Genomic DNA, 11,116 nt, shown 5'->3' with positions numbered 1-11,116 from the left:
GGTTAAGGATCTGGTGTTGCCACTGCTATGGCTCTGGTTACACCTGTGGGGTGGGTTTGATTCCTGGCCAGAGAACTTCTATGGGTGTGGCAAAAAAAAAAAAAAAAAAAAAAAAGAGAGAGAGAGAAAGAAAAGTTAGTAACTGGGAAAGTAAATCCAGGACTTCCTGACTGAATATTTGGCTGGCCCAGCTCTCAAGGAGCCATATGTAATGAGATAAGAGTTTTAAAAAGAATGTGTAATTCAAGTTGGAACATCCTATAGGACGGAGAAAAATAATCATGTTGAAGGTGGATCATGATCTTTTGAGGAAATTTTTACAACACTGCCACTGACATATTTTTGAGAATCCCCAATTCTTTCTATTTTCTCATCTGATAGATGGAAATGTGTCTTCCATCATTTCTTGAGAAGAATGTTGAATAGTTGACTGAATTTTCTCAAGTGCATTTCCTTATGATAAATAAAGAACAGCTGTAATTTCTGGAATAAGAACTACTCTCCTGTCATAATCCCACTCTAGCTTCAGGACTCGCCAATCTTTCCACCCAACAGACAGCAGGTTAAAGGTACCCACCTGTTTGGAGACATTCTGGGCCTCGCCTGAATTTGAACACAGGGTTTCCCTCTGGAAGTATAAAGTAGGATCTCCCAATCCCAAACATGGTTTGCTGCTGATGATTTGCTTTACTGTGTTCCAGTAATATAACCATTAGAATAAGGAACTTAGAATTGGGAATCAAAACCAAATGAAACTATAACCATTGCCCAAACCAATTGACTCTAACATTTTAGAACGTTAAGTGAATCTAGCATTTATTACTCTTTAATACAGGGAAGTGAAAGTAGGTAGGTGGGTTGTTTATATTAATGGTTTAGGTATGTGAGAGACTACAGCTGAGCAGCTAAGAAGGCAGAGAACAGGGAGTTAGAAATAAATGAGATAATGTATTAACTCCTTTAAATTAGTGTCTGAAACTCAGTTAACATTAAAAATAGGGGGAAAGTAGTATTATGGAGTAGCGGCTTAACGTGTCTGGACTTACTCAGCTGTGTGTACTAAAAAAGGATGGCTACAAAGATGAGAAGCAGGAAACACACACTGGGGCAGAAAGAATGGAGAGAATGAGTCAGGCAGCCATGTCCGATGGTTTGTGCCAGTGAGGAATTTGAAAAGTAAATGTGTTTCCCCTCAGGAAGATTTCTTTTTCTTTCCTTTTTATTTGATCTCTTTCTACATTTTTTTCTTCATTGGAGTTTCCTTCCCTTCTCTCATTCAGGTCTTATGTCTTGTTTCTCTTTTATGTGTGTTTCCATCTCTCCCGTGTCTTCGCTCCCTTCTTTTCCATCCTTTTTTTTTGCTGCTGCTTTTCTACTATTTCATATGACCACTCTACTCTCTTCTTTTATTGTCGTTCTCTATTTTTCCTTGTCACTTATTGCCTTTTTCTTTTTTGTTTTTCTTTTTCTCTTCTCTCCATTCTTGCTTTATTCCACTTTAAATCTCCTCCTTCCTCTGATCCATTTGACTAATTCCTTGTATTCACAAGTGAGGTCGCCCATAAGGAGAACCATGCTGCTCTGGGGGAAGGGTCATATTTTTAAAGTACTAATTGTGCATTAAATTTAGCTTGGCTTTTCATCCATTTGTACCTGAAGGGCTCCATCCCCTCTTGGGCAATGTGGAACAAGAGACCCACCCCCTCCAAAAAAGAGATAAATTTTGTATTTTTTAGGTTCAAAAACTTACATTTAGCAGTAAAAAAGGGAGACAGGAAAATATGTAGTCTTTAAGTTCTAGACAGAAAATTCCACACTGGGTAGAAGAGTAATAGAGAAGAAGTAAGAAAGTTGGAAGCTGGTGTGGGTGATAAAGGGAATTCTGGCATCCCCCATCTTTTTTAAGTTTAGGATGATAGCACTTCCTTAAAATATGCAGAGTCAAGAGGAGAAGAGCATACATTTGCTTTCCATTTGGAAATCTTAAAGGCAGCAGCTTTTCCCCTGTGCCTCCACATGAGTGCTAGTAGGGAATTAACCACTCCTGTGGATGCATAGACAGAAAGTCCTTGAGGGGTCCCATATATCAGTGTGTTGTGAGTGAGCAGCTAAATATTTCCATTGTCCAGGAGGACAAGGAAGATGGATGGATGGATAGATAGATAGCACAAGAGAACCATGGATCCAGATTGTTGTTTAATCTGTGAAGAGAAGATAGTAATGAGTAGGCTACCCATTCAGTGGGCATAGGGAATTTTGAGAATCTGGGAAACTGTGGATACTGCTGCTCATAACACAAGACCATACGGGAACAGTTAGGCATCTTGGTGAAAGCTAGTGCAGGATGAATGAAAGACAAGCAGTGTTGTTTTTCTCTGTGAGTATGTTCACACTGCATAAACCCCTGAGGTTAGAATTAATGTCAATGAGAAATAGACATAAGAGGAAGAGTGCTCAACCTGACAGAGCATACCTGGAAGTGCCTAGATTAAGTTTTAGCTGTAAAGTTGAAATGGACACTCTAAACAGAAATTATTGCAGTTGGAGACACACCAAGATTTATAACTTTAGACAAGCAAAACAGCTATACCACATTCTCCTATGCCTATATTTGTTCACACTATTGACCACATAAATATTGTAGTGGGTGTTTGCTATAGTCATCAGTTTAACATGGGCTGTGGAATCAGATAGACCTGTCTTCAATTTCTCTTCCTACTTCTTGCTACTTACATGACCTTGGGATAGTCACTTACTGCTTTCAGGTTTCACTTCCCTGCTTTATAAATTGGGGACAGTAGCACAGAGCTTAATGATATGCTGTGGGTGAGGCACAGCAGCTTACAGGTTGTGGCACTCAGTAAACACTAGCTCATACAAATAGTATAAACTGTAAATGGATGTTTTCCAGACTGACAAATGCAAATCGTAATTCTAATTTATCTTATAAAAATTTATCGCTATCCCAATGTTCAGTGTTACTTAGGTTGAATAACCTCATAATTTTTCATTCAACTCCCCTATTTGAGAAAGGGGAAGCAATTTTTAATTCTAGCAGGACTGGACCATTCCAGACACAGCAGGTTGTGTGTTCTTCCTATGTTTAGGAAAACTTACACCATAGAAAATGTATAGTGATGATTCAGACACAAAAAGAATGAGTTCTTAGCATCCAGGAATAAAAATCAAACTTACGATAGAAAATTTTAAAGTGTCTGAGTATTATTTGTATAAAAACAGTATTTATTTTTCCTGCAGTCTGCTTTTTATTTGAATTAAAATACTTCAAAGAAGTTAACTCAAATTGTAATAATGTTAAAATGTACTCTATTAAGGGAGGCATATTGTAGATTCAAAAAAACCTTTCTAATCCAAAATATTGTGCCCTTATTAATACAGAAATATATTTATTTAATTGTCCAAAATAAGCGCCTAATTTCCTGTACTTTGTTCTGGGTCATTTGTAGTTTTCAAGTAAAATTTTGTATTAAGTTTTTTTTTTTTTCTGTTAGAGATCTTTGAAATTCTTTAATGTTTTTAATCATAAATTTTTCTTAGGAGAAAAATTCATTTTTGCTTTAAATCAAATTACCAGTTGAAACTACTGGAAAACTAAAGCATTAATTCTTCTCTGTGTTAAGTAGAGTTTTAATTTACATAATTTTCATCTACACATTATAAAAATATCTTATTTTTAAGCTCTTGACTTATGTAATCCCCATCCATATCTATGTGTCAGTCACTGAAAAGATTGATTTCTGCAGCATTTGAATGCATTTTTCTTCATTATTAGCAAGATACCGGTTGCTGTGATAATAGGAAGTAGGGCGTTTGTCACTGAGAACATGACAGTTTTACTCACTGTACTGAGCACATAAATGTTTTACACTAAAACCTTCTTAATCTACAGAGAAACAAGAAAATGCATGTATCACTTCCATTCTCCCCAGGAAACTCAAGAGTCTCTTTTATATAGAAAATGCATGGATGACAGTTTCTAGGCATCATGTTAACATAAGCAGTGGTAGATCAAACATGGCTCTGAAAGAGAGGGTGATGGTTTCTTGTGGCCTCTGGTCATTGTCTTAAAAGCTGATATTTGTAGGTGGGAGCAAGTGTGAAGGGTTGAAATAGGATCACATTGGGAAAGCTCATTAGTACTTGCTTTTATAATTGTAGCCCCCTCTCAGCATCACACAAGGCCATTATGTTCTCTTCAGCTGATGGCTCTATATCCTAGCATCCTCTGTCCTGCCCAGCAGCACCTGCATCTTTGCCTGCTCCTTGCCAGCCCTTAGTTCTACCCTTGTTGTTATTAGGCAAAGTTATTTCAGTTTGTCTTTGATTGTACTGTTTCCTCTCTGCATGCTTCTTCCCACCTAATTTTCCATTTATTTACCCTTCAAAGCTTGCTTTATGCTCACTGGTTAAGCCTGTACTTGGCCATCGAGTTTGGGAAGATTTATTTTCCCCATCCTGTTATTGTGACTTACTGTGCCAGGCAGGGTATAGCACAGTGGCTTTTACCGTAGATCTCTTAAAAGCATGCATGTGGATTAAAATGGAGTAAATACACTTAAAAATGAATTGGCTTTCATATTTTTAACTTTGAGCAGCTGATCCTGTATCTCTTGGGATTCAAGGATTTTGTAGAGAATGGTTTCTTAGCCCATTGATTTTCTACCCCACCCCTGAACCTCCCAATCCTATGAAATTCTTTATTTCCATTAACCAAACCCTTTACTCTCTACCTCATTCTTTCCAATATCCTTCAAAGAAAGCTGTCAAATTGAACTTGGATGAATATTGATTTGAAGTTTAGCTCAAGAAACAAACTTTAGACCTAGTTTCTAAAAGCACTGTTATATGTTACAAGACTGTAAGTTTCCACTGGAATGTAAGTTGCATGAAGGTAGAGACTTTTGACCCATTATTCCCTGGTATATCCTCATTGTCTAGAATCCTGCCTAGCACATCATAGTTGTTCAGTAGAAGTTTTCAACAGATGGATCATTATTCGTCATAATCTGCCTAGCTGAAACTAAATAAATTTCACACAAAAAATGCATACATTTCGGTTTATTATATCCTTCAAAATAGCATTATCTATACAAAGCTGTGTTTTCAGGATAACAAAAATTAGACCTAGTTGTTTTCTGTTTACTGTTTGTTTACCATGTAATGTACAGTCACAGTAAGAATGAATTCAAAGTAGGGAACACTGAACAAAAAGAAGTACTTTACTGTTAACATGAAATTTGCAAAAGTCAAGGTACATTTCATAACTTGACATATGAAATATGCATCCATGCTTATGTCTACACAGGGAAAGTGTTCACTCATTCCCTGCTCTCTGCCTGAGACTCACTGAGCATGGATCCCAGGTATTTCATGTGGGGTAAAGGAACCTGAGAGCACAACCTCACTTCTTTGTACCACTCACAGTTGCTTTCAAGGCTTAACGAAAACTTGTGTACATACTTTTGCCGTCCCTGAATGCAAGTCCGTGGGGGCAAATGCAGTTCAGTACATGGAACTTGACCTTCTAAGCAAAATTTTCAGGACACATCCAAATGCGTTTGTTCGGCAGGGAAGGAGAAAGGGAGCTACCCAAGAAAACAGAAGAAGACGGCTCCGCAGCAGAATGAGAGTAATGGTGGGTGGACAGGTCCTGGTGGAAGCACCTTCTGCATGGCCATGAGGTGGCTGCAGTAGCTCTCAGCCACCTTGTTCATAACAGTAACAGGATTTGGATGGGGGGACCAGGCTTGTCTGAATTGCCTGAATGTTACCAGTGGAGATAATATTATTAATGTGATCTTATGCAAAGGCTGAGTCTTATAATTAGCCTTCCAGTTTGAACTTTGTGGAGTTTGGAGGCTGAATACATCTTTCCTCTACAACCCTGGTCTCTAATGGAGCCTCCAAACCTTGCTCAGAGGACCTTCAGGAAGCAGTTCATGACTCATTCTATCCTCAAATATTGCCAGGATCCTGAAGGAGGAGACAGAGAAGGAGAGAAATCTTTCAAATATACAGAGTTAATCTCATTGCATTTCCTGTTGTCAGTATATTGGGGTTTGTTATTTCCTTTTAACTGTGTCCTGAGTTTTAAATGCCGCAGGTTTGTTTGGCAAGAAGATACATTTATTTTTACACTACAGGTGTGTGTCTTTTTTGAAAAGGCATGGTTAAAGAGATGTTTTAGGTTGAATAATAATTGCAAAATAAAATTTGAAGTGAATCCTATTGTGAAGAAAAGACCGTGCATCATAAAAACAAACCCTCCTGAGCCACTTACTCAAATATAGATCCAAGAAGCATTTACTTGCCCAGTGGTTCTCAACCCAGCTGCAAGAAGCTTTTTAAAAAATATTTATTTCCAGGCTTCACCCCAGGCCAATTAAATGAGAATCTCTTGGTGTGGTGCCCTGGTAATAGTATGAATTTAAAAGCTTTCCGATAGTTCAAATATGCAGCCTGAGTTGTGAGAAATTGATCATACCCTTTTCTAATCTATCACTTTCAAAGCAATTGTATTCCAGAAGTTGGATAGCATTTGTTTGCATTTGGGAGAACATTTTCTCAAATGAACAATGTTATACATTGTGGTTAATTCCCCAGGCCTTTCCATAAAAGCCTAATTAAGTCCAATGTATCTGAAGCTTAGTACTCTGCTAATGGAATTATAGAATTTAATCACCGTGTGTAACAGTGTTCCTGCTAAAATAGTCTCCCAGATCTAATGGGGAGGGAGGAGAATAGAAAAGATCACTTCCTGCAGCCCCAACAAACAGGGGCCTCTCTCTGCTTACCCCCTGCCACCTCTCCCCCCACTTCCTGTCCTTGGGGTCCCCTGGGTGTCAGGAGGTTTGAGGGACCCAAAGAGTGCCTCTCAGGTCCCTGATTTTCCTCCATCAGGTAGAATTTAACCTGCCAGCTTCCCTTCTGCTGCCACAACAGTGCTTCTGGCCAGGAGTCGCTTCTTTCTCTGGATACACATGTGGCGCAGAGTCCCCTTGTGTTACGTGTGTGTGTGTGTGTGTGTGTGTGTGTGTGTGTTGTGCTTGATTGGTTGATTGTTTTTTCCTCTCCTACTCTTCCTTACTGCCTTTTTTAAGTGATGGAGTTTGTTTTTTTTTGTTTGTTTGTTTGTTTTTCTGCCAGCAAAGTGAACCAGACAAGAGATAGAATGATTTTTTTCTTATGCTGACTTGTCCCCAGCATATTTTTAGACTTAGACCTTGTAAGCATAGTACCCATATACTTTGTCTTCAAAAAGGGCACATTTGAAAGGAAAGAAAGGACATTAAATAGTTGTGCTGGACAACCCTAGGTGAAAAAGAATGCTCCCCCTAAAAGTGGCCCATTGGCAGCTCAAAAGATTGAGCTCACATTTATCTGCATTTCGCTGAGTGGTGGCAAGGGTTTAAAGCAAAGATTGGGAATGAGGCTGAGTAGGGAGTCTTCCTGTTATCAAAGGAGAGAGACTAGTAGGTAATAATCTCAGCCATATCTGTTTTTTCCCATTGCCACCCAAATCACCACACTGGTCCAGCCGCCCCGGTTTGGGGCAACATTCATCAGTCAGATGGGGTGAGTGGGTGGAAATCAAGGGAGTCAGAGAAGCCTCTGCTTATTAGTGGTCAGAGTGAAAGAAAAGAAGAAAATGTCCCAGGGGGTTAAAAGAGAGAAGAGAGTTGTTGTAGTCACTGAGCTGCTGACAAAAGTGTTGGCTCTTTTGTGAAGGAGAATAACAGGTTACACAAGTCACACGAGGACCATTCGTACAACCTGAATGTTAAATAGTGTGTAAGACAGAGTCCTAGGGACATGGGAACGTTTTATACCACCGTTCTTTGTTCAAAAAGACTAAGTGGTGCTCAGCTGAGCTGTGTCTGCTGCTCCTTATCCAGATGTCTTCCCCTGTGGCCCCTTCCAGTGGTGTGCATATGGTTGGCATCTAGTTAGTCGAACCAAGATGCCAGTGTCTGGTGCTCCCACCTCGCCTGGAAGGGAGTCCATCTCCACGTACGTGGACATCTGTCAGAGGACATTTCTCATCCTTTCTACTGGGCAAATACGGGGAAAAAGAGTTGGGGAAATCAGCATACGAAATGTCAACCTCATGGCACATTGATTTTTGGATTTAGTTATTTGTCCCTCTGGGAATCTCATTCATGCGGCACTTGGCACAATTACTCATCCAACCTTATGTACTGGGATTTTGAATGCCTTCAGTTTCTGAGCAGACAGACTGGCAATAAGATTGATCTTGTCATTATTTTCTTTCAATTTGAATTTATGATCTCATGATCAATTTGATATCTAGGGAACAGTTGAAATTAACTGGTTTAACCTCTTTTGTTTATTTATTTATTTTTCTAGTCTTATTTTCTTCATAAGACTCCCACTCTGTCAAAGACATCTGACAACAAAACCAAGTCTTTTGGCCCACATAAAAATGACTAATACTAGAATGACCAGATACTATTTTTTCATATGATTAGAAGTAGTCTGTCTTAAAACTCAAAAGCTTTTCATAGTATTACATCACTTTTTTAATATTTCTAATAAAAAATGTCAAATGAATACAACTATCCACACTGATAGGATGCATAACAATCATTTTAAAAGAGTATATGATTATTTAAAATAGTTATTAAGCATATATTATTTGCTAAGCACTTTCAACTTTCTAGATATTTTATTTGCTCTTCATAGTCGAGCCCTGAAGTAGCATTGCTTTGAGGAAGAGAAAACTGAAACTCAAAAATATTTGAGTATTCTAAGATTATGTAGCTTTAACTGGCTGAATCAAGAATTTGACAAATTTAATTTTCTGGGTTTTTTTTTCCCCTGACTTCAAAGCTTTGGTCTTACCCATTCTACTCCTCATCAGCTGCTAACATATTTTTCAGACTCTCTCTATATACATTGATCTTTTATATTAATTCTGTAGAGCACTGAACAAATGTTATAGTTTTCCTGTAGCTACAAGAGAGCTTTCTGTGACTGCTTGGAAATTAATCAATCCCTGTTTGTGCTGCAGAGGAGATCTTTCTCGAGCAAAATACCAATCATGTTATTTGATTTTTCCCATCATTACTACAGGATAGTCAGATTTCTTAGCAAGGCTTCTGGAGCGCCACAGAGTATACCCTCCAACCTGTACCGATTCATCTCCCGCCTCTCTCCTATACATGGAAATATTCCCAGAGCAGTCATGGAGTTCCTAGGACACTCTGCATTTCCCACATGTCTGCACTTTTGTACGTGGTCCCTCCTCTGCTGAGAATCTGTCCTTCATCAGCATCCTTTAATCCCTTGCCTGAGTACCTCCTATTCATCCTTCAGGTCTAGCCCCGAGTTCATCTGTCCACTGAGCATGACTCTTGCCCAGTTATTATACTATGAGATTATCCTGTTTTCTTGCCTCTCTTCTCTACCTATTGACTTAGATTCAAGGACCATGGTTCTACCCAGCCTTTAATCTCTGCATCCAGCACAGTTCCGGTATTTATCTCATGCTAATAAAGATGGAATGCATAAAACAAAGATAAATTTACTTATAAGTTGTATGGTTAGACACTGCTCTCAATAACTGAACATTGTTAGCCTGGATAGAATTTGAAACATCAGTATATCATCTAATACTGATCTTTTTCTTTCCTTTGATGTGTTAGAAGTGTTCAGTGAAATATTTCTGCTTCACTTTTGGAAGTTCCTGAAGATTAAACTCTTCATCCAGTCTCTTTGGCACTATTGATACTGCTTTGGATATAATATTAGGTAACCAGGGCATATAATGAAAAAGAAAATAGAAGAAAATGTTTGTAGTACAGGAATGAAAGAGAGTAGGCCTGAAATCTGAAGCAAAAAGAACAAAGATTTGGAGAGTTAGCTGGTAGGGCTCATAAAACTGGGAGCTAGTCCTGGAACAGCTTCCAAAAAGAGCCCTCACAGCAGTGTTTGCAATGCTGGTTCTCAGTGCATCAATAATGGTCTTTGAAAGTGATGAAATACAGATATTTTTGCTGCTAAAGTGCCATTATTTCAGACATACATAAGCAGTTCTTTCTCCATCATTGGCTCTCTTTCCTCAGCCTTCTAATCTCTTCTACTTCTCTATGTCCTGCTTCCCTGGTGTCCTTTTTTCAAGCTAATGAAAAACTAACTAACATTTTCTGAACTATTGTATTTCTATGCTAATTTATTCTGATCATCTCATTGCAAGCCAGTGAAAATTTCATGATGAACTGGCACCAGTTTACGCATTAGCCCTTGAGAACCATGGCTCGAAGCCTTTAGCTCAGTTCTCTGTTTATAAAGTTTCCTATGTAGATAGCTTCTGATGGATTTTAATCCTCACGTGTCTAAATATTTTTTTTATTCTCCAAGTTCAATGCATTCTGGTCCTTAAAATGTTAAATTGAAGTTTAAATGTATTCCTTAGTAGAAACCCCCAGACCGATGACTGCATTGTCCATTTATAAGTTATTTTTAGTGTCTCCCCTTGATAAGCCAACTGTTGTTTTCATTAGACCTGGAGAGCACTGGAAGGCAGGTTCTCATGACTGGGATCACCTGAAGGAGACCCTGGAGGACATTTCTTATCTGAAATAAATGAGGTTGATCTTCAGGGTATGGGGGAGTCCGCATTCCTGCTGCTTAATAGTTGAGAGCTCAGCAAAGGTAGCCCAGTGGAATAGAATGAGTGTGTGTGCATGCAGTGGGGAGTCCATAAGTGCCTGGGGGACCATTTCCTCCCAGGGTCTCTGCAGTAATTAGAGGATGGTGCAGAATATAGAGTCAGGAAAATCTGGACTGGAAAGATAGCTTGCGCATTTGCTACTGTCATGATCTTGGACAAATAACTTCTCTTTTCCTCTGAGTACAATTATATGTAGAACCACAAAGGATTACCAGAATGCTTTAAAAAAAAATCCACAAATTAGTTGTAGCAGTAACTACTGTGTAAACTTTCCTCCTTTTCTGAGTCTCATGTTTTTCTTATTCTTTCTCTGATTAGCCTTTTTTCTAGCCTTGGAAAATTATATCCAGATTTTTGATTGAGTGGAGGTTCAATGCTCCAGACCTCAAAGGTCAACTGTAT

Source organism: Phacochoerus africanus, chromosome 12 (genome assembly GCF_016906955.1).
Source record: "Phacochoerus africanus isolate WHEZ1 chromosome 12, ROS_Pafr_v1, whole genome shotgun sequence".
NCBI classification, from domain to species: Eukaryota; Metazoa; Chordata; class Mammalia; order Artiodactyla; family Suidae; genus Phacochoerus; species Phacochoerus africanus.
The sequence above is the reverse complement of the archived record's forward strand: the minus strand, read 5'-3'. Positions refer to the sequence as shown.